The 27,781-nt window shown below is 42.1% G+C and overlaps 1 protein-coding gene, 1 long non-coding RNA gene and 1 pseudogene across 3 annotated transcripts in view; all 3 read left to right on the top strand.

Annotated features, from left to right (window-relative positions):
• LOC116665749 overlaps positions 1–5,442 on the top strand; it is a 75,653-nt gene extending 70,211 nt beyond the window's left edge. Inside the window, exon 2 of the long non-coding RNA XR_004322409.1 lies at positions 2,246–5,442. This is a non-coding gene — a long non-coding RNA (uncharacterized LOC116665749). The remainder of the gene's footprint in view (positions 1–2,245) is intronic.
• The window catches only part of LOC116666086, a 488,237-nt pseudogene that overhangs the window by 216,165 nt on the left and 244,291 nt on the right, over positions 1–27,781 (top strand).
• TOX3 (TOX high mobility group box family member 3) overlaps positions 1–27,781 on the top strand; it is a 352,301-nt gene that overhangs the window by 132,341 nt on the left and 192,179 nt on the right. The window lies entirely within an intron of this gene.

Here is a 27,781-nt window from a genome sequence, read left to right as displayed (position 1 = left end):
AAACTTACATACCCTGATTAATATTTAAATTGCCACTATATGTATCTTATTTCCAGGGCCAGAATATAAGTTTCCTGGTGCCAGGGAGTCAATCATATTCATCTCTGTATTCCTTCATGTTAGTTTTCTCTTGCTTTGTAACAAAGTTCCATGAACTTAGCAGCTTAAAACAACCCAAAGTGACTATCTCACAGCTTCTGTGGGTCAGAAGCCTGGGCTTGGGTTCCTCTTGTAAGCCCACTAGTTGCTGGCTGGATTCATTTCTTTGCACATGTGGGACTGAGGTCCCCACTCCTGTTAGTTGTCAGCTGGGAACTGCCCTCAGCTTCGAGTCTGCCCCCTCCAGTTCCTTGGTCCTGTGGCCCCCATTTGCAGTTCCCAACATGGTTGTTTGGCTAGCCGGAGCACATCTCTCTCTCTCTGCAACTAGCTGAAGAAAACTCTGATTTTAAAGCAGTCACACGACTAGGTCAGGCCCACCCAGGGTCATCTCCCTTTGGCAATAGACTGTAACCATCATGGGAGTGATAATGTGATATTATCGTATTCACAGGTTCAACTTACAGTCAAAGGGGATGGGGCTCCTACAAACGGGAGGGTCATTGGGATCATCTTAGAATCTCCTGCTCCACCCTTCTACCACCTGAAATGTATACTGTGAAAGTTTGCAACGCAGGGAATGATTCCTCATGTAGGTAGTCACCCTTCCATTTTCCTAGTTCATTACCCTTGACCCGGGAGCACACAAAAACCCAGGATGCCTGCATTCTTTCTGTCTGGGAGACCAAAGAAAAACTTACATCAAAGAGGGAGGAAGTGATTTTGGTCCCTCTTATTCTCCTAATCCAGTGTTTTCCTAAAATAAAGATACGGTGAGGGAATACAAGATGATTTTAAGGGGTGCATGAGCACAGTAATAAATAATATTGAAGCACGTGATGAGAAATCCATTCTCTTGTCAATTGTTTCCCAATACCTCTTATTACATTAAAGAAAAGGTCTCAGTTTGGTGCCAATGTGTCCTTAACACCTTCTACGCTTGGGACTCTGCCTTTTTAACAAAGAGGCTCAGGCTCAGAGACCTACAGGTGCAACAGCACCAACCTAGCGCTGAACAACATTTTTGTTTGTATCATGCCAATTTTAGGTCTCTTTAATTATGGCAAATGATACCAGCTTTTACTTATGGTGCTGATAAAAGATTTCCTTATTGCAGTTTTTTCTAGTGACTTCAGAAAATAGTCAGTGTCAATGTAAATGAAATGATTACATAAATAACAGTCCTGGTGGTTCATGGATATGGTGGAAGTCATCGATGTAGGATGTGAATGATGGACGTTGGGGAAATGGTCCTCTAGTCCCAGGGTAAAGTGTGCTGCAGTAGCCGGGCTGGGGCTGAACCTGCAGGGGAGAGTTAAAGGGAGGCACATTGGAAAGTGATGGGAAAGGGCCTTGAGAATGACCCAGGTGGTGGGAGCCTGGCTTCTTGGACTGGCTTGGCCATTTACTAGCTGTGTGGCTTGGAGCTTTCTCTTCCCTTTATGGACTTGCAGAGTCCCCCATTGTAAAGCAAAGAGTTTGGACTTGATCATCTCTAGCGTTCCCTTCAGCCCTGACTTTCTATGATTCTGTGAATGAGGCAGGCATTATAGCGAACGTCTCAATAATTTTGACCCACATTTTAATATGTTGCTGTGAAAAAAAAAATCTTCCCAGAGCTGATCATTGACAGTGAAGTTTGTCAACTGCTGTTTTATTGACATTTGAGGCAGGATAATTCCCTATTTCGGGGATCGTCCAAGGCCTTGTGGCCTTTAGCCACATCCCTGAACTCTACCCACTAGACGCCAGTAGCAATCTCCCAGTGTGACAACCAGAAATATTTCCAGACATTGCCAAATGGAGGCAAAATTGCCCTGGTTGGGAATCACAGATTTAGGGAAAATGCATCTGTTTTTGTCTGATCTGTGTTCCACTGGTTCAAATAGCAAGTTACTCAAACTTTCCAGTAGTATTTTTAGGGTGCAGGTTGCCTTCCACGGAGCAATAGGAGACACTAGGCCACTGGATCAATCGATTCATTAATTAATTCACTCACTGGTCATTCACTGAGCACGGTCACACTGAACACCAGGCATGCCGTGGTGAGCAAGGACTTGCAACTGGCCACCACTGATTTGTGTATCATTTCTTACAAAACGTATTAACTAAACTGTTACTTACACTCCTGTTCTTCGTCTAACAGATACTTCTTGCACGTGTGACTTTTGTTAGCCCTATGCTGAAGCACAGAAGCAGTGAGGAAGACAGACATACTACCTCCCCTTAAGGCACTCTGCTAGGCATTGTTGGGCACTCAAAGGCGACCATGATGAATGGATATGAATATGATGAATGAAGGCTACCTCAAGTGGGCTCAGTTTAGTAAGGACAATGAGGCACATACCTAATGGAGTCTACTGGAAGACAAGAAGTGGAAGAGATACCCTTTGGCTGGGAAGATTATACCAACCTTCAAGAATGCATTTGAACTCAGTCACTAAAAACAGCATTTATTAAGTATTACGATGTACCCATTTTAGAGATGGGGAAACTCCTTCAGAGGGCTCCAGAAGTCACCCAAGGTTACTTAGTTAGTGGAAGTCAGTCGATGGAGGGAAGATGGAGAAGTAACTTGAATCTAGGTACGTATGTCTGGCAACAGAGCCCCATGGACTTGTCTACTTCCTCAGGCTGATACTAAAGAGTGTTGGGAGATTTCTCAGAGACAGATAGCAGTTATAGACGTGTGAGGAAACAAGGGTAGCAAAGCATCATCTGCAAGAAGGCTGCATGACAGTAAATGGGAGAGGGTAGAGCTCAGTGGTAGAGTGCATGCTTGGCATGCATGAGGCCCTGGGTTCAATCCCCAGTACTTCCATTAAAATAAATAAATAAACCTTGCCCTCCCCCCCAAAAAAACCAGTAAATGTATGACCTTTTCTGATCCCAAGATTAAAGGTTCCCGGAAGAATGTATTTCCAGTGGGAAGGAGATGCAGCAGTTGAGACAGAGAGAGAGAGAGAGAGGATATGGTGACCACTGCAGGAAGGCCGAACAGAATTTGCAACAAAAAAAATTTTCTGGCCAAATTCAAAATAAGCTGCACAGATCATGATATTTGCTCCCTTTTGCTGTTTAGACCTTTGAATTCTTATAGGATGTGTCATCAGGGAACAGCTCCCTCTTAAGGAAGCTTGTTAAAGGAAGCCTCCTCGTATGCTTACTTTTAGTTTTGGTTTTCTCCTGAAATTTGCTTGCAAGAGAAGTCCAAACCTTAAAGACTTCACCCATTAGTGGAGACAGAAATCTCTGCAGGTTCTTTCCTGGCTTCACTACTGAATGAACTCTATTACCACAGCGACCGTTTTACACGTCGTCCGGCTAAGGAATAGGGGAATATGTTCAGTACGTGCTGCACATAACATTAGCATGTGTTCCTGTAACATGCTTTCATCTCCATTTGCTGCCCCCTCCCCCTCTGTGATTTGTGATTTGTTCATAAATAATACAAAGTCTGAGAGTAAATAGAGGAATTTTATCTTGTTCCATCAAAAGAATTTCTGTTGGAGTGGGGACTTTTTTTTTTTGCTAATGGTCTTTAAATATCTTGAAAGACTAGTTGTGTCTAGCATAAATGCCTTAACATTGAAAAAAAAATTACGCAAGAACTCTATTAGAATGTGAGTCTTGAAAATGTAATACGGTAGAATGTTTAGAGTAGATGATATTATAGTGGCATTATTACAAATTGGCAGCCTATCAATCTTTGAGAATTAAACCTTTGGGAAAGTCATTGTATTTACCTTGATAGGCTCCAAGTAACAGCAAAGACCCAGGCTCATGCATATTTCTTTTGGAAAAGAAAGCAATTGATCAAAGTGAATATGTCTGTGTCTCCGCTAGACTATAGGCTCACTGAGGTCAGGAGGAGGGGCTTGAGGCCTCCTGACTTGCCTAATGGGGTTGCTGGAGCTGACTTGTGCTGGTTTATGTGCTTCAGGAATTTTGCAAGTCAATTGTAAAACCCAGGGTAGCTTGAAATTGGCTGTTTTGAGACTATTTACTCCACAGAACTTGACCAACACAAATCAGGGTTTTGTTTTGTTTTGTTGAGTGCTGGATTTCCAGGAAATGTTTGCTCATCTAGAAATCAGGAGCCTCTACTTTGCAGAAATAACAGCAACAAATCCTAAACTAATGCTCTATGATTGAGTTGGAATTTCTTCCTTTGTTGACTGGAATTCACTCTGGACTCCATCTCTCCTTTAATAATGTTATTTCACAATATGCATGAAGGGACCAGGGTAGAACATATTGTAATTTTCCAAGCATAAATAGACCTTTGTCATATAGACTATGTCTACACAAAGAAAGCATTTCCAACTTTATCATGTATTACCCTCTTTTCATCCTACCCCCCCCCTTTAAATTAATACTCTGACACTGAACACATTGGAATTAATACTCTGATATCTGTTTTGGGGCCCTACAGTGAGCAAGGCACTTTGGCAAGAACTAGGGGGGCACTCAACATGACTAAAGAGCTAGTTTATGCTGTCTGACATTATTCTTCTGCTAGGACTAGGAAGAAAGTATAATATATAGAGAATCTGGGCATGGCCACTCTGTCTTGTTACTGTAATGTGTGGCGCTAATACCCACAGGAAGTGAGAAGTCAGAGCCAGGGTCAGGTCACCCACTTAGCCGGAGTGAGAATGAAAACATGGGACAAGGTACCAAGTCAAGGACGGTGTGGCTCAAGAAAAGTCAGTGTAAGAGGAGGTCCAGTGGGGATGGTGGGAAGTTGAGCCTGATATTCTGAAAGTGAAGTCTGAGCAATGGGATAATTCTGGAATTGCACTGGTGGTGTGGGAATTTCTGTATTTCCAGTTCTGGTGACTGTGGGCATGGGGGAGCTGAGACCATGGAAAGAGACGTTAGCAGAGCCTATGACTGCCAGGAGCTGGCGGGTGACTTGAAGAGTCATTAAACATGCAGGAAAAGAAGTTCATGATGAAGTCAGAAGGAGCAAGTGTCAAATCAGTGGCAAGGGCTGAAGTTTGGCACATCTCTGGATGAACGGGTGATTGTGCATGTTCAGAGATGAGGTAGGATTTTAAAAGGTCCTCAAAAGATGCGTAGAAAGAGGTAAACATTCTGGGTACAGATGGTTTGAGCAAGCATGGGTGAGGGAAGTGTGATATTGGCCAATGAGGATGGCATAGAGACTCAACTGACTGAAGTGTAAGATTCACCATGGCCACATTAGATGGTAAGAAGTTTTGGTTAATAGGGCCACCAAAATGTTGATTTTTATGAAGAATTAAAATGCAATAACATTTTTTAATGTGAAAAGAACACAAAAACATATACTTGAGAATAAAACTTGATTGAGTAAAACTGTTTTTTTTCCTTAAATCTTTAAATGATGTACTTTTTGGTGATCGTCATTCTTTTGTACACTCAACACATTTCTAAGGACTAAGTGAGGAGATGGGCGGATACCATGATAAACTATCCATGGATTTTAACTTCAAAGGGTAAGGGAGACAGGACTAACATATATGTAATGACAACACAATGAAAATCACGAATGCTGTTAAGAGAAACGTGGATAAAGAACTGTAGATATTATAAGAAGGAAGAGGCTATCTGTGACTGGCAGTAATCAGAGAGGCTTCATGGAGAATGGAAAGGATTTATAGCATCCACTCAGCTTAAAAATCATCTCCAAATAGCTTTTCCTTGCCAGTTTAGAATATAAAGTAGATCTTTTCTTCCAAAGCATTCTAGACTGTGGCAATAGAGGGGGAAAAAAACCAGGAAACATGAGGCATCAAGGGGTCTCATAACCAAGAGCTGTGTCTGGAGGTTACCACCCCCATTTTGCCCCCATGTGGATTGGTTGGTTTGGTTGACTTCATTTATTAAATTTTGTGCCTCGTGCTCTAGTAACTGGGGATAAAGCAGGTAAGAAGGCAGACAATGTCATGGCCCTTATGAAACATATGTTCTGAGAGGAGACAGACATCAATTAAGGCAATTTGGACATTGGTTCAGCATCAGGAAAACCATTGCTTGATTAGTACCCTGCTCCAGCAACCAGTGAGGTGCCATGTCCCTTCTTCAGGTCCCTTATTTCTTTTAACTTGACTTGATGCAGCCCAACACAACTCAACTCAGCTCAGCTTAGCTCAACTCAACTCAACTCAGCTCAACTCAACATAACTCATAAGTCAACTAATAGTAATGGCAAGAATTACCTTGGGGAGGTACACAGATTTTACAAATTTTTTTTTGGTCCCTCCCCTGAAGAATCCAATACAGGAGATTGGGGTGGAGCCCTGGAATCTGTATTTTATTTGGGAAAATTGCACTGTGTTGTGCATTCTGGCTTTTTTGGAGGACCTGTTCTGTGCTTAGCATTGTGTGTATGTATGTGTTGGGGGAGGGGGAGAGGGGGCAACAGTGGGGGAAGTCAAGTGTATGCATTATACACAGTTCCCACCTTCCAAAGTTGCTCCCTCCGACCCCTCCAAAACCAGGAATGAGCCCCTTTATTCCCTTGAGTTGGAACTGCCTGAATTTTAAAGCACTGCACAATTTATTCAGAGGAAGTCTTTCAAGAAGGAGTGGGAGCTGGGCCACAGGATTCTAATCTTGAATATTCAGGGAAAGCAGCATGTCCTATTCAACACGGCTGATCAATAATGAGTGCATTCACACTCTAAATGTGTGCATTATGTACAGATACAAAATATACAATGCCCCCAAAACGGGGAAAGACATTTCTGATTGAATTTTTTTGTTTGGGTTTATAAAAATAACTTGTGTTGCATCAATTACTCTCCATTTCCATGGATACAGGCAATACTTTATTATGTAACTCTACAGCTGTGCTGGTTTTTAATATAAAACCCAGATTTTTTCATCTATTTCTCTTTCATAGTTACTGAACTGAGATAATAACATCTTTTACCTATGAATGTATTCAATTCCTTTTTTTTTTCACCCTCCTGCAAACTATTATTGATTAGAATTTCATTTTGTGGCTTTTGTAATAAAATCTCCAGTAAATGTTACCATTGCAGGCAGTTGAGCGGAGGAGCGGTGAAGAAGGTCATTCTTTATGTATATTATGTGTAAATATGTATGTATAAAGAATGCAGTGTGTGTGTGCACATTTCTTTCAGCTCTAACAAGTGGACGCCTGGACATTGCACTGCCTTCCAATTTGTTCTAGGGCAGTTTTCAAATGGCCGCTTGTGAAATGTTAAGAAAATATTTCTCTCCTTTTTTTTTTTTTTTAAAGAACCCACCACCTTCTTTTCTGAGAACAAAACTCTGTCTCTGTACCTCTGTAATTTGTAGTTCAGTGTCGTTGTTTTAACTCCCTAGTGATGCTCTAAGTTAAAGAATATCATGTAGTTATTTCCATGTGTCCCTGCACAGAAATGGCCTCCCATCTTTTCCTGGGGGTTGGAGTAGTGAGTGATAGGAAGGGGGAAGGAAAAGAGGAAGGGACATGAGAAGCCAGATAAGGCTGAAAAGAGGGCAGCTTAGGAGAATGAAGCTGGATAGGATTTGACAGACTACTGAGAGGATTCTGGCCCTACAGATTATTAGCCCTTTGAAATTCTTCCACTAGCAATGCAAATTTTTGTAAACAGGGTTAACTTCAGGGACAGGAATAGGCCTGAAGTGTCTAAAATTTTGAAATTTTATGTGAAAAATTATATGTTTGTGAGTATGTGCATTTTTGGAGGAAAGGGTCTGTTATAGGTAGATTTGGGGGTGGCTGCCTGGCTTACAACAATTCTTGGATAGGTCACTCCCTCTTGTGATGACAGAGCCCTCCAGAAGAGGGGGGCGTGGTTAAGCCATCCATCCTGGTCACAGTGACTGACTGAAGAAGTGGGCACCTGATCCCAGCTGGCCAATTAGAGTCCTTCCCTGGGAGTTTTCCAACTCAGTTGGGAGGAAAGCACTCCCTTCCCTCCCTGGATGATGGTAGGAGGATTCAGCCATGATCTCCACCATGTGGCAAAAATCCATCTATAATAGGAGGGAATAAAGTTACCAGTCAGAAAAGAACAGAGGTGAAGGTGAGAGACAGAGAGAGAAGTAAAATCATGCTGACAGCACTCCGCTGTTTTGGGTACCTCTCAGGCCAGCCTCATTTCTGCCCCTTCTATATTTGAATATTTGAGTCAATAAATAACCCTGTTTGGCATAAGCCCCCTACAGCAGAAAAAAATCTTGAGAAGACAGAATCCACAGTTGTCATCAGATGCATATGACCCAAAATGGGGTGAGGACACCCTCTGACTATCTTAAATCATCAAGGCCCCAGGAAGAGTTGGCTCAGAAAGTGATAAAGAAACCCTGGTGAGAAGGGGAAGGAGCTGATTCGATGACCTCCTTATTGATAAGAAGACCCTGGGAATGACTGTGGGAGCCTCGAGGGACTGCCCTATATCACAGTTTTGCTTGGGATGGCCCCGGGTGATGGCACCAATTTTCAGTAAGCACTGAGTAAACACCACTACATGCACAGCTCTGGGCAAGTCACTGTGGATGAAAAGGAATGAGGGTGTGGCCTGTGCCTTGAACTTACAAGACGTCAGTGGTCCAGAGAACATTTCCCAGTAGTAATGGAAGTGGGCGTGTGAGACGTGGTACAGCAAAGAAGCCGTGTGTGAGAAAGGAGGCAGGATAACTAGCATCCCTTCCATGTTCATTGTTGAGTAATTTAATTATTTAACTGATTAAGTAATTCACAAGCTCATCATGGAACAGAATGGAATGACAGGATATCAGGGGATAGTCAGCCTTGTGTGTTCCCCACACTTTTGTGGTCTTCTTTCTCAGGAGGAGTCAAATGCACAGGAATTCTGGTTCCATGGCTTTTCTTTCCAAGGAGCCTCCATGTCCCAGTCTCCCCGATCTAACAAATGGTCATAATAATTTCAGCCCTACTACTTCATTGAGGTGTCATGAAGACCTAATGAGATCTTTAGAATTTTTTGTTGTTTGTGTATTCCCGGGAGCTACATCTGGAACTATGCTGATGTGTCTGGTCTGGGATGGCAAACATGCATGAATGATGTCAGCACTCTCTGTCTCCACCTGAGTCAGACATCACCAGTAGATCCTAGCACTCCTTCTGGCTCAACCTGGATGTGACCTTCCAATCTTTTTCAACATGATTCTCCATGCAGCCTCCACCACTGATCAGAGTTGGCATGCAAAATAAAACCCATTTGTGGTCTCTGATCTAGGTTCTTGGATGACTGGTATTAGAGTTGAAGGCTCAGGATCAATTTCCCAACTAATCACAGGAGAGGGATAAAAATATAATGATATGTTGCCACCATTTTGAAAAGGACAAAATAGTGTAACTGTTAGGAAAACATAAACAGGAATTTAGGAGTTAGGAGAAAGGGATTGTTGTGTTAGCTATTCAAACATCTTTGTTATCATTAATAACAGAGAGCGGGAAGGTTAGCTAAAATCACTCTAATTACTTCCCCCCAGCATCCCAGGCTGTGAGCCTAGAACTGAACAATTTGACAAGTCAAAACAGGACACGGCACAGGTAAGTCATTATTACTTTTTGCTCCTGAGAGTTTAAGAATGTGAGAATATAAGAGCAACCTGAGGTAGAGGGACATGAAACAAACGAACAAAAAAGTCACTTAAAAATATTTACCCAGAAGTGAGCAACCACATGCAAAACCATAACTCCATCAACAAATGATCTGAGGACACAAGTTGGGGACACGAGTGACCTCTAAGCAGGGGCCTGAAACTTCAGTGATCAGAATTCATAGGCCCACAGCAACTGCATTTTCTCAGGCTCTCCCCACCTTGGAGGGGCTATACAGAAGACACTGGACAGAGATAATTTCCTAATTTGCACAGTGGCGTCTAGGCTACTAGAGACCCCCTCCAGGGCTTGGGCTCCATATCTTTGGGGTGCTTCCACACAAGGGTCCACACCCTCACCTGGGCAATGGCTGGCTGAGTCAGAGCTGACTTTCTCACCCAAGATGGCCCAATAGGATTTTCTTTTCCCACTTATAGAATTAAATTATGGGGTCTCTAGCAGGTATCATTGGACCCAGCAGTCCATTTAGATGTGAGGGATTAGAGTTCAGGACAGGTGGGACGAGCTGCTTGCAGGCAGAGCAGAGAAGGTCTACTGGAGGAGGGTGTGGTGAAGGCTTTGGCTTTGCTTTCTTAAACTAAAGCTCTTAACTGGGCTTCCGTTCTCTGCCAGCAATCCTGCCTTGACCCAAACTGCTCCCCCAGATCTGGGACATGTCCCTTCGTGGTGCATGAACTGGTATTTAGGTGGCAGGAGTGATGATTTTCTGTGGCACACTGCTGCAGACTTTTAAAACATCATCATCGATTTCCATCATGAGAAGGAAATTCCCTTTCAGCCCTTTTGATTATCTCAGTTTGGTGCTGGTGTTTAACATCTCAGACTTGCTAATTTCCTATTTCAACAAAAAGAGGATAGGGTTTAGGCTAAGAGCCTTCAGCAATCAATGTTATCTTGCTTGAATTTAATATTATCTTGCATTTAGTTTTAGGTTGCCTTCTTTTATGGTAGGTGATCTTACTTTTCCATTGCCCTCATTCTGACCCACAGAAGCCAGGAGAGACATTAAGAGGATTGTTGTTTAAAGGCACTGAGTTTAAGGGTGGTTTCTTACATAGCAGTAGAAAACGGGAACAGAATCCTTGCCAGATAATTCAATAGAGGGCAATTAACACAGAGAACAGGTTAGAAAAAATGTTGGAAAAGCTCAAAGGGCTGATAAGGGATGATGCAGCCACCCAGAGTTAGCAATGACAGGAATTCACTTCTGCTCAAAGAGCTGGAGGGACAAAAAGAGCAGAAGGTGTTATTGGTGCCCAGGAACCAGGGCGGAGATGTCTGGCAGGAGCTGGAACTTCAGCTACTGCCAAACACAGAGTCCAGAGGTTGGTGTGGGGGGCAGTGGTATAAATATTTTAGCTTCTCCCCTTCTCTCAGTATCCAGTCTCCTACTGGGGCTTCTCATGAGACTCTTGCCAGTATCCTGTTGCTAAGGAAACATGGGCACCATGATTTGCAGGGGTCAGTCCCTTGGGATACAGAAGAGGGCAGGGTAGGAGATCTAAGAGTAAATGGGGCAAGTGACCAGAACTCAGGGTCATGTGACACAAATGAAGGCAAGATACTTCTGAGGGTCTACTATGGCCACTTCACTCAGAATGGAACTGAAGACATGAAAGTCCAGTGGAGTTTCAGATTTCCCTTCAACCAGTTCATATGCCACCGGGACCATAGCCATCCCTGATTCCTGGAGGTCTGGTTAATCCTTTCCACATCATACTAACAACCATCAGGACCCTTGTCAGTTGCAAGCAGTTCACTTTTCGGATATGTCCAGGGTGAAATGGCTTCAGGCACAGATGGGTGCAGATGTCCAACTGTGCCATCAGGTGACTGTCTCTGTCCATCTCAGTTCAGCACTCCTCTGTCTTTATTCTCAGACAGCTGCTTTACGTGTAGGGGCAGCCTGACTATCAGCAGTCTCAGACGTGCATCCGTTGGCTGAGTGGCCCCAGTGTGACCTCAGTGCCTCTTCCTCAACGGTTCTAGCTAAAAAGCCAAGAGTTTCTTTGGCCTGGCTTGGGCCAGATGTCCATGCATGCACTGACCACTAGGGCCAGGAAAGTGGAATACTCTGTGTCCATCAGTGTGCCCATCGATGGAGGCAGAGAACCAAGTGGGGTGGGGCAGGGGTCAGCCTCACCTGAATGAAAGGACAATCTGTCATTAAGAAAATTCAGGTGCTTGTCCTCCCAAGAGGGGATGCTGGGCAGGTACAAACAAACAGATGCCTCCTTGAACCCTTCCAGCACTTCTGTTGTCTCTGCCACGTCCCTATTTCCTTGTGTCTCTACTGGTCAGGAACATGTTATGCCTTATTCATGTCTATATCCCAACAATGTCTGGTATGGTACCAGGGACCAAGTAAACTCTCAGTAAATGTTTGTGGACTTGGACTGAGGTGTAAGCACTTGCATTATGCATTTATTTCTAGAGCACAATGGGTATTTTCCACACCCTGGAGGGGACAGATTGGATTTCTTGTATTTTGTCTACAGTGGGTGATAGGCAGAAGAGAGGGGAGCAGTGCTGGCCCCAACGCATCCTTACTCCCGTCCCGGAATCTTTTCCCTACTGCCGGGTCTCTTGGGGACCCTGGCCAATCCAGCTGAGAGCTCATCTCCATTTGCTACAAATTAGAAAACCAGCATTTTCCTTTCAGTTGGCCTGAGGCACAATCTATCCCTTCCAATTTGAATTGCATATAAGTACCATTTCTTCCTGTTGGATGTTTAAGGACAATCTGACACTCCGGTTGTTTTTTCCTCATCTTTTAGATTAAAAAAAAATAAATAAAACCTCTTAGAGCCCCGATTGGTATTCTAGCCTCTTTTAAAAAATACTGCCACCAAAGTTCTTCAATTACTCTGCACAAATTAACTTCAGATTCGTCTTTGCACAGGCCACCACGTAAGCCCAGACTCCTTTAGTCACTGGCCTCCAAGCCAATCTCCCACTAAACAGAACCATTATGGGGAGCCATTAAAAATGAAGAGCTGTCAAGAATCCCTTATAATGATGTTGGGAACTGTATTCACAAATATTTTTTTTAATGACTCAATGGTTTTTAAAAAGGCAATGAAACACTGTTAAGGAACTATAATGTAATAAATCAATCAGAGTTTCTCTGACTTGACTACACTGTCTTCATATTTATTGCAGCGTATGGAAAACCGCACTACTAATTCTTTGCTACCTCCCCACCCCCCGTGCAAAACTTGAGGAGACATCTAGGTAGAGCATATTTACCTTTTAAGAGATCTATATTTGCTTTTAGTATTATTTACCAAATCCAATCTTCAAAGTATTTATTGGAACAGGGGCTCTTCTAAATTTTGTTTTCAATGTGTCTTCTTTGGGGATAGCATTAGTTAGGGTTCCTTGATTGTAGACAACAGAAGCTGACTCCGACTAACGGAAGAAGGGGAAATTTATTGGGAGGAAAGCAGGAATTCACAGAATTGTCAAGAGCCTTGAGTCTGAATGAGAATGGACAGGAACCAGAGCAACTCTGGAGGGCTGGAAAGGAGGACACAGAGTAAGTCTCTTGTGGCAGAGAAGTGTGGCCAGAGTGCTGTCACCACCTGCAACCATGAAAGTACTTCTCCCTTTATTTCACTCTCTCTCAGGACAGTACATTTGATGAGCTGAGCTTAAGCCACGTTCCCTGATTCCCCCATTCCCTGGCTTTACTGAGAAGGAGACAGAAAAGGTAGTCTCGTCAGCAGCTTCCATAGTGGGAAATGGGTGCCTTGGTTTGCCATGCCAAACAGGTGACATACAATGGAAGAAGTAATTTCCTAAAAGGAAATCATGGAGCTGCTCAAAAATATTAATTAAGATAATGCCAGCTGTTACAACAGCTGATATCCCTAATTCTGTATATTGGCTTCACACAATAAAAGCTTATTTCTCCATCACATTATAGTTCACTTCGGTTGTTCCCAATTGGATTTTTCTTCTAAAGTTATTTTATGGAGGTCTGATTGACATTTAAAAATCCGTACATAGTTAATGTATACAACTTGAGTTTGGGCATAAGTATACACCCATGAAAACATCACTACCATCAATATCACAAACGTATCCATCACCTCCCAAAGTTTCCTCGCAACTTTATTAGTATTGTTATTGGTAAATACATAACATAAGATCTACCCTCTTAGAAATTATCAAGTGTATAACATAATATTGTTAACTATGGCACTATGCTGTATAGTAGATCTCCAGAGCTTATTTATCTTGCATTATTGAAACTTTGTGCCCTTTAGCCATCACCTCTCTTATTTCTCCCTCCTCCCTGTCTCTGGTAACCACTATTCTACTCTCTGCTTCTATGAGTTCAACTTTTTTAGATTCCACATATAGGTGATATACAATATTTATCTTTCTGTGTTTGGCTTATTTCATTTAGCATCATGTTCTCCATGATGTTGTAAATGATGGGATTTCCTTTTTTTAAGGTGAATGATACTCTGTTGTCTGTGTATACCACATTTTCCTTATCCATTCATCTATCAATGAACATTTCGGCTGTTTTCAACTCTTTTTTCCTTCCCAGGTTTATTGAGAAATAATTGATATACATCACTCTGTAAGTTTAAGGCATACAGCATGATGGTCTGATTTACATATATTGTGTAAGGATTATTGTAATAGACTCAGCTGACATCCATCATCTTATAGAGACACAATATAAATAAAAGAAAGAAGAAAAGAGAAAAAATAATTTCTTTTAAAATTGTGATGACAGCTCTTAGAATTTACTTTCTTAACAGCCTTCCTGTATATCATATAGCAGTGTTTATAGTCACCATGTTGTGCATTTATATCCTTAGTAATTATTAATCTTATGATTGGAAATTTGTACCTTTTGACCACATTCCTCCAATTCTTCCTCCCTCAACCCTTCAAATCTGGTAATCACATGCTTTATCTTTTTTTGTATGAGGTTTTTAAAAAAAACTGTGTGGCTGAGTTCAGTTTGTTGGTATTTTATTGAGAATTTTTGCATCTATATTCATCAGGGACACAGGCTTATAGTTCTCTTTTTTAGTAGTGCCCTTTTCTGGCTTTGGTATGAGGATAATGCTAGCCTTGTAAAATGAGCTTCAGAGTGTTCCCTTTTTTTTCAGATTTTTGGAAGAATTTGAGAAGGATCCATGTTAATTCTTCTTTAAATATTTGGTAAAATTGACTAGTGAAGCCATATGGTCCTGGACTTTTCATCATTGGGAGATATTTGATACTGACTCAGTCTCCTTACTAGTAATTGGTCTGTTCAGATTTTCTATTTCCTCCTGATTCAGTCTTGGTAACCTGTATGTTTCTAAGAATTTTTCCATTTATTCTAGGTTGTTCAGTTTGTTGGTGCATAGTTGTTCATAATGGCCTCATGATCCTCTGTATTTCTGTGGCAGTGGTTGTAAAGTCTCCTTTTTACATTTATAATTTTGTTAATCTGAGTCCTCTCTTTTTTTTTTTTTTTCATCTTGGTTAGTCTAGCTAATGGTTTGTCAATTTTAGAAAATCTTTTTGAAGAACTAACTCTTAGTTTTGTTAATCTTCTCTATTGTTTTTCTGTTCCGTATTTCATTTATTTCTGCTCTAATTTTTATTATTTCCTTTCTTCTGCCAAATTTGGGCTTGGTTTGTTCTGCTTTTTCTAGTTCCTTAAGGCATAGAGTTTGGTTGTATATTTGGGATCTTTCTTGCTTCTTGATGTAGGCATTTGTTGCTATGAATTTCCCTCTTAAAATTGCTTTTGCTACATTCTGTAAGTCCTGGTTTGTTGTGTTTCCATTTCCATTTGTCTCAAGAAACTTTAAAATTTCCTCTTTAATCTCTTCTTTGATCCATTGGCAGTTCAGGAGAGTGTTGTTTAATTTCCATGTGTTCATACATTTTTCAGTTTTCCTCTTGCTATTGATTTCTAGTTTCATTCCATTGTGGTCAGAGAAGATACCTGGTGTGATTTCAGTCTCCTTGAATTTGCTAAAAACTTGTTTTGTGGCCTAACATACAGTCTATCTTAGAAGATGTTCCATGTGCACTTAAGAAGAATGAGTATTCTGCTGTTGTTGGATAGGGTGCCCTGTATATGTCTGTTAGTCCGCTTGGTCTATAGTAATGTTCAAATCCACTGTTTCCTTATTGATTCTCTGTCTGGATGATCTATTCATTGTTGAGAGTGGGGTATTAGAGTCTCCAACTATATTGTCTGATGTAAGTCTAGCTACCTCTGCTTTTTTAGTTGCCATTTGTTTGAAATAACTTTTCCATCCCTTTACTCTCAATCTATGTGTATTTTTAAGGCAGCATGTCATTGGATTTTTTTTTTTAGCCATTCTATGACTGTTGATTGGAGAAATTAATCCATAATCTATTTACATTTGAAGAAACTATCGATAGATAAAGACTCATCATTGTCATTATTGTCATTTTGTTAATTATTTTCTGGCTGTTTTGTAGATCCACTGTTCCTTATTTTTTATCCTGTTGTCTTTTGTGTGGTGTGTTGATGTCTTTTGGTATCAGTATGCTTTGACTTCTTTATCCTGTTCTTCTGCTTAATTGCTACAGGTTTTTTCCCTTATGGTTACCGTGAGACTTACTAAAATATCTTAAAATTATAACCTATTTTAAGCTGATAGCAACTTAATTTCAATAGGATTTTGAAACCACACTTTTATTTCTCCTCCCCTTTACATTTTTAGGTTATTGCTATTATAATTTACATATTTTTATATTGTGTAACTAATAGCAGATTATTGTAGTTATGGCTATTTTACTATGTTCAATTTTAAACTTTAAAACTTGAGTTGTAACGAATTTTTACAGCGTCATTACCAAATTACAGACTCTAACTTTGACTATGTATTTACCATTACCAATGACTTTTATCCTACCTCTTTTTGCTTTTATGATGTTAATTAGTTTCCTTTTAACTGTACTCAAAGAACTCCCTTTAGTATTTCTTGTAAGACAGGTCTAGTGACAATGAACTCTTCAGCTTTTGTTTTTTTGAATTCTTTGTCGGGTAATTTATAGATCTCCTCCTCTTTGGGGCTAGCCACTGGAGCTTCATTTTTGTTTTGTTTTGTTTTGTTTTGTTTTGTTTTGTTTTGTTTTGTTTTTGTGGTGTCATATTTCCTTGATTCTCTACCTCCTTGAAGTCTGGCACTGCTGTCTTTACATTTGAAGAAACAGTCACCTTCTCTAAATCTTCACTGTCTTCAGGATAGAAAGACCTTTACCCATCAGCCAGCTGGAGATTCTGGGGGTTCCTCGGACTTTTTATGGGTATGCCTACTCCACTCAACTTGTTTTTTCTTGAGGAGGGAGGAGAGTCTTAGGATTGTGTGCGTTCTCTCAATCCTTCACATCCAGGCCCAGTGCTGAAAGCATCCTGTTTATTTTCCCTAAAGCATCCCGTTTATTTTCCCTAGGGTAGTTTCCTGAAGTCTTCAAGGTTATACACCATCTCCCAATCCACTGGAGGCAAACTGGCTGCTGATACCTATATGTCACTAGAGTAGTTTGCATACATGCATTGTTCAGGGGAGCATGGGGCACTGGCCACAGGGTGGGTGGGGTGGAGATTGCTGGGAGCATGCATTAGCTGGCTGTGGGGGTTCTCTAGCTGGTTAGTAGGGCCTGTGGCCAGTTGTTGAGATCCACCTGCTGGTTACTGTGAACCCTCACCTCTTTTCTCTGCTCCTACTTGTCCCAAGACTATTGAGCCATGCCAATCCCCTTAATGTTCTGGACAGGGCAAGAGAAAAATGTTCTGCAATGGTGGGGAAGCCAGTTGCTCAATTCACTCTCACTTTCTTTCCCTGGTGGAGAAACTGTGGGCCAGGAGGGTCTCTTTGGGCCCTGAGATGTGCCTCCTTGTGGGGGGTGGAGGGGGGTGGGTGTGACAAGGGTAACCTCAGCAATGCATCTATTCTTGGATTTTTTGCTCCATTGAGGTGTTGGAACCTCTTAGCTATACTCCCAGACTCTAATAAAGGTATCTTTCTCCACAGATAATTGTAAAAATCATGATTTCTGTTGGGGTATGAAGGCTAGAATATCCTATTTGGCCATCTGGCTGATATCCAGTGGTTGTTCCTAATTGGGAGGCTCACTTTAAAGGACTGATTCAGGGATCTATGTTCTGTCCCTCTTGTAGCTCTGCATCTATAATACATGGCTCTCAAACTCACTCTGTAGATGTTCCATTTCAGGGGAAGATAGTATGGAAGATTGCCCCTACTCCTTTTTAAAGGGCCAAATCTGGGAGTGGTGGACGTCATTTCTGCTCTGAGTCCATTGGCTAGAAGTCAGCCATATAGTCCCACTGAATTTCTAAGGAGGTCGGAAAATATAAATCCTGCCAGGATAATTGCTTCTCAGCAGTGTTCTGCACCATCGAGGAAAGCATAGACCCTTGAAGGAAGAGAGAAGGCTATGCCATAGCAGATGAAATGAGGGATGGAAGGACAGACTCCTCCAATAGATAAAGGTCCACTATTGAGTTGGAGCAGGTGTTGGATTTCTCTAATTTGAGCACAAGTGATTGCAGAAATGAGACTTATTCTAGTTTTACCACTATACCTTCCCCCCCATAACTGGTTTCTGATCTAAAAGTTTCTAGTAAGACTGGAAAGGTGCTGTTATCTCAATTTTGCACTGGGAAATTTGAGAATTAAGAAAAACAAGAGCTTGCATTTACCTTTTTTTGACTCCTTTGAAAATGCCCCTTTTACTACACAACCCTGCATCCATAGTATTTTCACATCTTGAAAATTGTTGTTTCCTTGAGCAAAACAGGAAGTTCCATACTAACATTGGAACCAAAACTAAGCCCTATTCCCTACTCTAATAGAAAAGATTACTGTGTACTGGCCATATCTCAAAGCAAAACAAACTCTCCATCGTTTTCCTCTCCACTTAACCCCACCTCCCCCATTTAACCCAACTCCCCAGTTCGGTTGTCTAGTTGGGCTTGTTTCACAAGTTTATTTTTTCCCAGAGATGAAAGTTTCTTACAACAACCCGGAGCGTTTTAAAACAAAGATCTTAGTTGTTATGCAAACACAGTCTCATTTCCACAAAAGAGCATTTCATGAAAAGAAAAATAAATGCACATTTCAAAATGTCAGTTAAAGAAATGGGGGAAAAATGAAAAAGAATGTAAACCTGCCAGTGAAAAGATGCAGCATAATGCCAAGTTGCCTAAAGAGTTTTCCAGCGTCATTGAGGTAAGTGAAAGTGACTGGCTTATGGACAGGAACATTTTGATAATTTAAAAAGTACATGTGTATAATATAGTAATATAATATAATATAATATTCATACATATAATTTAAACCAGTGCAGTATACTGGTTAGAATGGTAGGCTGGGAACAGTAAACACAGGTTTACTACCTGAATTTCTTGCTTCTGTATCATCCATATTTAGCATTACATTCACATTAAATACACTATTAAGCAAAGTAATAAGCTAAAGATGTAATTCTGATCAATGCTGTGTCATTTCACAATGAGGTGGAGAACGTCATTCATCCCATGTCTACAGTGTACCAGAGTGGGTTGTACACCAGGTTTAAGGTCAGAAGGGCTGGGTTCAAGTCCGAGCTTCGTTTGTGACTGTGGGCACTGATCTTCATTTCTGCTCTTGAGCTTCTCTAGTGAATTTTTTAGGTTAGTTATTGTGTTCTTCAGCTCCCTAATTTCAGTCTGGTACTGTCTGATACTTGCTATTTCTTTGCTGTAATTCTCATTTTGCTCAGGGACTGTCTCTGGTGAGCATCTTTCTGATGGTTATTTTAAATTCTCTTTCAGATAAATCATATAACTCCATTTCATGAGAGGAATTTCTGGGGATTTATCTTGTTCCTTTGTTTGGAACATATTTCACTGTCTCTTCATTTTCCTTGAGTCTCTGAGTTGGTTTCTGTGCATTAGACAAAGCTGCTGCCCTAACCCAGTCTTCATGGACTGGCCTCATACGAGGGGAGACCCAGAGATTCTGGGGTCTTCTATCCTTTGTGCAACTCTAATCTGCTTCTTTGTTCTTAGCTGCCCCCACACATCTGGGGAATACTAGGTCCTGTCAGCTCTCCAAGACAAGTGAGACTGTAGCCAGTTCCTCAGGCAGCCCCCAGAAATGTTGGATCATTAGATTCTCTTTTCAACTCTTTCCCTCCCCAAGGAGAAGCTGGGATCTGGAGGTACTCACCTATTTGCAGAACCATGCTGACTCCAGGGAGAGGGGGTGGTGACTCGTGTGCTGGCACCATCTCTGTTAATTGCTGTTGACTTGGTGCATTTGTAGGGGGAAATGAGGGTCAGGACTTCTTGGCCTACCATCTTCCCTTCTTCCATAAAATAAAGGGGTTGGAGGAGATGATTTTGGTAGCCCTTGCCAGTTATAAACTATGAAAAAGCAAGTATATTGTCCTTCTTCCAAATCATAATTTTCCACATAGACCTAATTACATCTCTCCTCATTTCCCCTTGCCGTGAGTTTTCCTATTAACTCAGTAATATCAGGTAGACCATCATTGACATTAGTGTGCCTCATTAGGTTTGCTTGGCCCTACCTGCCCATCTGATCCAAGAACCCCATCATCGGATGGGATCTCCAACATTACCTGCTATGATTTCTCACTCTGCAAAAGAGGGGACAGACAGGAAGCATCCGCTCAGATCTACAGAACTTCAGCCTGTGACGGGGTCTCCCGCATCGCTTACCTCAGCCTGTCACTGTAGAAAAGAGGAAAGATGGAGATGTCTCAGCCACCACCGCCATCCCTTATCTCTTAACACTATTGGTCACCTCATCCTCCGCTGGGAATGAAGCTGCTTTTCAGCGTGGCCTCCATCACGTCACTCTAGTAGCTCCAGTGCCCAGGTCTGACCAGATCGGACTCACAGAGCCAAGGACGCAGCCCAAGCAAGAAGTGCTGAGTAAATGCTTTGTGAAGCAAACTCCATCCAATGAGAGGGGAAAAAAAAAAGCAACAAATCTGCAGATAAATTCCTCTCCCTTCCTTCTTTCAAAAGACGGTTCTGAGTGGAATTGCTTCTGCAGTTTTTGCAGGGTTGTCTGACGTGACCAAGCAGTTGTAGCAGCTGTGTTTCTTGCAAGGCTGTGGCCAGCTCGGTGATGCACCAAGTTGTATTCACTTTTCCTTCATCGCTGCCTCAAGTCTTTTTTCCTCACCCTGGATGCCCTGGTGTTGTACATTCTAACAAAGCCGTAGCAGGCAAACTTTGCCTCTGGCTGTTCTCTAAGGAACTGTGCTAAGATGACATCTTTCACCAGCATTTCCCCCAGTACTGGACTCACAACTTGCGTTTGGGAGATTACTTTAGGTGCCCCACACAGATACAAGGTTGAGACTATGGTGGGAAAGTTGCTTCTATATTTGCTTTTGATCCTTTTAATTACCCCATGGACAAAATTTTTATTTGGAGTGACTTTGTCTTAAATAACTCTCCACAATTCAGTACGTTCCCTCTCAACAGAGACCAGATTGAAGGCACAAAATCTTTAGCAGAAATCCTGAGTACTAATCGTTTAATCACATTTTTTTCATATTCACTGTATTCATTCTGTGTTTATTTTCTCTTTATGGAGTGATATTCATTTTCCAGTTACACTTGTGGTGTATATTTCCCTTTTAAATAAAATGAGCAAAAAAAAAAAATCAATTAAAAACAAAAAAGCAAATGAAATGGGGAAGTGATCAGAGACAGTGGAGAAGCACTTATGTTGGACATAGCACAGGGATTTGGTCCAAACCACGAAGGTGGAACATAATCAGCTAAAATTTGGGAAACTGCCTTATAGCAAAGGCTTTTGCTTGGTACAGTGGGGGCAACAAAATCCTGTCTCCACCTCAGTTTCAATATTCTCTTTGTTCCTTGCTAACCTTTCCCTGAGATGCTCCTGTGCTCTGTAGCCCCCTTCTCCCCCAGGGTATGTAGGTCTCCCAGTCTTCAAGCAGATTTTGGCAACTGTTTTACCCAGGGCAGCAATAAAATTCCTACTCCTTGCTGTCCGTAACTAAAGGCACTGAAATAACTAACATGAATGCCAAAGAACGAAGAACCACACACCCCCAGACTGACCCTTGAGACCCATCCTTTCATCCCCCCAACCACCATGATTTCTCTTTTGTTGTTGTTGAAGTCTAGTCAGATTACAACGTTGTATCAATTTCTGGCGTACAGCATCCTGCTTCAGTCATACATGAACAGGCATATATTTGTTTTCATATTCTTTTTAGTTATAGGTTACCACAAGATATTGAATAGAGTTCCCTTCTACAGAAGAAACTTGTTGCTTATCTATTTTATATCTAGTAGTTAGTATCTGCAAATCTCGAATTCCTAATTTATCCCTTCCCACCCCCTTTGCCCACTGGTAACTGCAAGGTTGTTTTCTATGTCTGTGAGTCTGTTTCTGTTTTGTAAATAAGTTCATTTGTGTCTTTTCGTTTGTTTGTCCTTTAAAGAGAGATTAATTAATTAATTAATTACATATCCACCATGATTTCTTTAAACCTGGTCTGGTTACTGGTGTGGCCCCAGCCTGATCATCTCTTGGCTCAGACTGCAAGAGCTTCTGCATCCCACTCATCATCCTCTTTGCAGTTTAATACATCCACTGTTGGCACCAGGGGAGGCCATTATACTCCCATAGTCTCCATCGGCCCCACTCTTTGAAATGGTACTTGATGGCATCTTAGTCTTCTATAAATACTTCCGGAAGAGCACCTTCATAATCTCCTTCCTGCCAGGTTGCTTCTCCTAGTCCCCTCCTATCTAGAAATTCTGCCATTTCCACCGACTCCTTCCCTTTTCTTATCCTAGCTTAGTTGCTGTAGCCCACCCTCCCTGCCCGCCATCTCTTAAGTTTCTTTCTCTTCCCTCCCTTTCCCTTTTCAGGCTTCTATCACCAGGTTTTCTTCTCTTCTGTTCTCTGAGGCTTCTTTCAGGCTCACTCACCGTACTGAACACACAATGTTTAAATGTCACCCTTCTTCCATAATTCATGGAGAGAGACTTCTCAAGGTTTAGGAAATGCTATTGGAGAGACACCAAGTCCCCTCCCTGGAACCCATCACCCTCTTCTCCTGGCACCCACACTGGGAACCCGATACAGCATTCTTCTTTGCAATTTGGTGTTCATTTCTGTACATTAAAGGCCCAGGAGGACAGGGCCTTTACCCTCAAGCAATTCTTCCCGTGCCAGAACCGGGAGAGGACTGTGGTAAGGAGGGCTGTGCACTCTTGTTTTCTGCTCCTGTGCTCTCAGGACTGAAGCTCACCAGCCCTGAGGTCCAGCCAGGACTCAGCACAGGAGTTGATGTGATCTTCAGGACAGGAGGGATGCCCAGCCAGGACCAGAGGCCTCATTCATTAGGAGGAAGTTCCCAGTAGAGTCGTAAGGACACAGGACACCCATCCCATGCCCCCACTCCTAACCTCCGTTTTTGAAAAATTAGCCAAGGGAGAAAAGAAGGGAAAGGAAAGGAAAAGAAAGAAAAAGAGGGAATTCAGGAGGAAGGGTGAGAAGGGAATAGAGGACAAGGAAAGTAAAGGATGCTTCAGCTTTGTGTGACATGTAAGGATTAGGTCTAACTTGCAACATAATAAAGCTCTGTCTCTATCCCCACTGCCTCCAGGGATTGAGGGAAATTCTACTTTAAACTCAAGGGCAAATGACCTTGGTGGAAATTTGCTGAGGCCTCTTTGGAAGCTGGAACGCAACTTTGAACCCCAGGTTTAGAAAGAGTCAAGACTTCTTGCTCCAGGATGGGCTTCTCAAGCAGCTGAAGGCAAGATGAGAGTTCTGATCTCCGGAACTGTAAGAGAGTGTGTTGCTTTAAGCTGCTGTGTAATTTGTTACAGCAGCAAGAGGAAACTAATACGCAGGTGTTGTGTGTAAAGTCCCTGGCACATATTAGGTACTGTAATAGTTGATAGGAGAGAATAAATGAGTGGATGAATATTAGTGTTTCCCAGCAGACGATCAGCAAAGTGAGGGCAGTGTTTCTTCTCTTACATTCCACTCAGCTCCTAGCAGTGTGCTGGCCACACATCAATGCTCGGAAAGGCTTCTAGACTTAGCCCGAGTTTCACCTGTGGGGGCTGATGGATGCCAAAGAAACTCAGCATGGAAGAGGATATCTAGGGGCTTACAAAAGGCAAATTGACTTCTTTCTGAAGTGTGGGTGTGGTGAGTTCAGGCCACCCCCAAATGTGCATAATACAGAAGTCAGGTGTTAACGCCACCATGCTGGGAGGCTCTAGGGGAAGATGCTGAGAACGATGGGAGAGAGGATCCTTAACTCATCTCCAAGACACGTAAGAGGCTGTTACTCTGGGTGAGAGACGCTATTCATTGGGGGAAAATGTTCATTATGAGCAAGCCCGTTTCTATTTACCAACACTGTTTGCTGAGGCATCAGGCTGAATTCACCCAGTGTATTCAAAGAGCCAGGTCCGGTGCAGGCTAAGAGAGGGAAGGCTGTCGCAGAGCCGGATTTTGCAAATTTTCTTGACGCATTTGGGCTCTCCTGGAAGTCCAGGTTCCGAAGAGGAAATCTTGGTTATTCGGATCCTACTGATCGATTGATCAGTATGATGCTGTTGCAAATCACTGAATGTCTTCCTTCATTTAGAAGAAAGGAAAAAATTCGGTTTCAGTTCTGAATGCACAGGGTAAGAAACCTAGAGGTCACTTTCTCTTTCTTTCCAGCTCTCTCTCACTCTCTTAAATAAGGAGAAAGGCTATATTTTTCCATGGATTAAGTCCAACACAGAGAAAACTGTCACTGTGAAAACAATAGAATTTATCTCCACTGATATAGCTTGACACTGGGACAAGTGCTTGAATTGTTGCCATAGCAATAAATGTGTCGGACTTATGCATGCGTTTTCTGCTATAGGATTTTGATTAATGGCATTGACTAACTGGTGTGAAGGCGGAGAGACCATGCACAAGGCCTAAGAAGAGAGAGCCAGGCTGCAGAGGGTTTGCCACAGCCCACTACAGAGGGGTGGCGAGTGGGGCTGACCAGAAACCAGTTAAACAAATGGGAGACAGAATCTCTTCTTCGGAGCAACAGCATCTGCCTGGCAGCAGTGCCTTGTGGCAGGGGTCTGGGAAGTGGAGGGGAAGGTGCATGACACTGAGGCCAGAGCTCTATCAGGACCAAAAAGCTGATGAAATCTCACTTCTGTTGAGGGCTTCCTACGTGCCTGTGTGCTTATGTGTCTCAATTTATTAATTCCTTACATGAACTCTGTGAGGCACCTATTATTATGATTTTTTTCTGATGAAGAAACTGAGGCACAGAGAAGCTAATAAACTTGCAAAAGTCACACAGCTAGTGAGTGGCAGAATCAGGATTCAAACCCCCAGGCTGTCTGGCTTTGGAAGCTGAGTTTAACTACTGCACTGCATTTCGCTCCAGAAACAGATACTGCCCACCTGATTTTACCTATCAGTGCTGGCAATGTGCTTAGAAGAGGGGAGAGGGAGGGAGGGAGGGAGGGAAGAGAGAGAGAGAAAGAGAAATGATGTCTCAGTGAAAGACATCCCCAACTCTGGAAAATCAAGGCAAAGTCCTCAGAGCTCTCTGTGAAAAGGGGATGTATCTTAACTCATTGCTAACATTGTAGGCACCACTAAGTGCTTGGGGCCTTTGGTCTGCTATCCATCCATGTGTACTGAGCATTTCACAACTACCAAGAGGCCAGGTGAGGCCTGGAAGCCAGAAAGCCTTGACCCTTGACTCCCTGCTCTCACTGTGACCTTGGACTATTTGCTGGACCTCTCAGGCCTCCACGTCCTCATCTGTGAAATGGGAACAACACAAGCATCACCTCGCCTGTGGTCATGAAGATTAAATGAGATGGTGCTTTGCAAACACTGAACACAACAATTGGCACACTCACTCAAGTAACTTCTCAAATTAAGCTAATTTTTCAAAAGACTCATTTTTACTAATTTGCTGATGTTCAGAAAACCTTTTCAGTTTTCAGACTTGGTCTTTCCTTTAGTTCAGACAAGTTTTCTACTGTCATTTTCTTTGACTTTTTTGCTTCTGTTCCTCCTTTTCTTTCCTTGTTGACACTTCTTTTACTTGTAAACTGGGTCTCCAGAGTACGCCTGCCCACCTTCCTTCCCTCCTCTCTTCATTTCTAAGCTCTTTCTCTTTTGAGATGAGGATGCAATAAATCAAGTTTGTCTTCCACCTCACTCGCTGGATATTTTTCTTTGGTATTCATTCTATTGTTCACTCCTCTGAAATGGTTCCTCCTTTTAAATTATTCCTTTAGGACTATTTAGTCTAATTTTACAGATGCAGGTTATATTCAGTATTTTTGAAATTGCTATTCAGAATTCTTTTAACTTTTTTTTTTTAATTTTCAGCAATATATCTTATGGGAAACGCTGTTTCTTCAAGGTGTCCCTGTTCTCCTGGGCCACAATGTAGCTGGTCTGATTTCATTCATTCTTTCATTCACTCAGGAGTCATTTATTGAGTGTCTATTATACATCTATTTGTCATGTCAGATGGTCATAAGTTCTCTGAAGGAAAATGTAGCAGGGTGATGGGGAACCCCGAGTGGCAGGGGTAGCTATTGTATGTGACACTACCAGGGCAGGCCTCTCTGCAAGGCAACATTTAAGCGAAGTCCTGAAGAAAGTAAGGGAGCAAGAGATAAGGCTATCTGAGGGAAGAGCATTCTGGCAGAGGGAATAGCTAGTGCAAAGGCCCTGTTCTATTTGCAGAAGCAAACCTGTTTGCTATAGAAGATGGCTGAAGTGGGAAACTCCATGGAGATGGCTGTCACCAGGGTGCCTCTTTCTGCCTCAAGCCTAGCCTACCTCATAGGATAACGTTTTTAGAGTTTTCTCTCATTCCCAGAAATAGAGGGCTTTTTTTTAACCCAGAAGAGGGAATTTCGAGTCAGCCCATGATGCCTCCATCAATAAGACACTGTTTATACTCTAGCAGAGATGCTTTGAGTTTTGACAGGTAGATGACATCTATTCTAGTTTCAGGGACTGCTGCTGGTGTGATGATGGCTTGAGAAGAGAGATGTACCCCATCTAAGACCAAGGATGGCAAGTACATATCACAAGTGCCCAATCCCATGGCAGAAGCCCCTGTTGGTCATGGTGCTCTTTCGTGCTGAAAGTAGACACCACTTCAGAATCCTTCTTAACACTCCAGATTAGTCATGGTTAGCAGCCAAGATGAAACTTTTCTGTCAACTTAATAAAAGTTTATGACAATATGCACATAAATTGAATTTTTGTATTAGGTCAACCCATATGAAATTGCTAATAGGCAACTTTTTTTAACCTCAGAAATGACAGTTTCATGTGATTCAATCGAATCCATTGAATTAAATACAACTCTGTTCAATGGTCCTTTGCTGGGAAATATTTTGCTAGGCAAAGATTTCTTGTCCTCTGTGAACACTTATACCCTGATATACTTGCAATTCTCATACATTAAATTTTCTTAAAATGGGACCAGCTCTATTCATTAATATCCTAACACCTCTACCTTGGCGCTGGCTTTGTTTCTAGGCTTTGTCTAATTTTTTTCACCTTCTTGGACCATGAGGTAGCTGAACCAAAAACAAGATGCCCCCCTAAAGACATGCCAAGAGGCCCCAGCTTCCTCTCTCACCTCTATGTAGTAGCTTGTGTTATTGTTCTCATTCATGCCCTCCCTCCCTGTAAGAGGTTTGCACCTTCCTCATGCATTGCCAACTTGCAGTGCCTCCATATGGGAGGAGTGTACTTCCTGCCTCCTTGACTTTAGGCTTGGTCATGTGATTTGCTTTGGCCAATGGAATGTGATGTGTGATACTCTGGACAGAAGCTTTCAAAGACATTGCGTGGTTCATTCATAGTGCTCTTTCCTTCTGCTACGAGGCCTGGAAATCAGGTTGTGGAAGACACATGGAGCAGAAGTGTAGAGCCTCAGCTTTGCTATAGGAGTGAGTGAGAAATAAACCTTTGTAAGCCACTGAAATATTGG

The sequence above is a fragment of the Camelus ferus genome, chromosome 9 (genome assembly GCF_009834535.1).
Source record: "Camelus ferus isolate YT-003-E chromosome 9, BCGSAC_Cfer_1.0, whole genome shotgun sequence".
Taxonomy (NCBI): Eukaryota; Metazoa; Chordata; class Mammalia; order Artiodactyla; family Camelidae; genus Camelus; species Camelus ferus.
The sequence above is the reverse complement of the archived record's forward strand: the minus strand, read 5'-3'. Positions and strand labels throughout refer to the sequence as shown.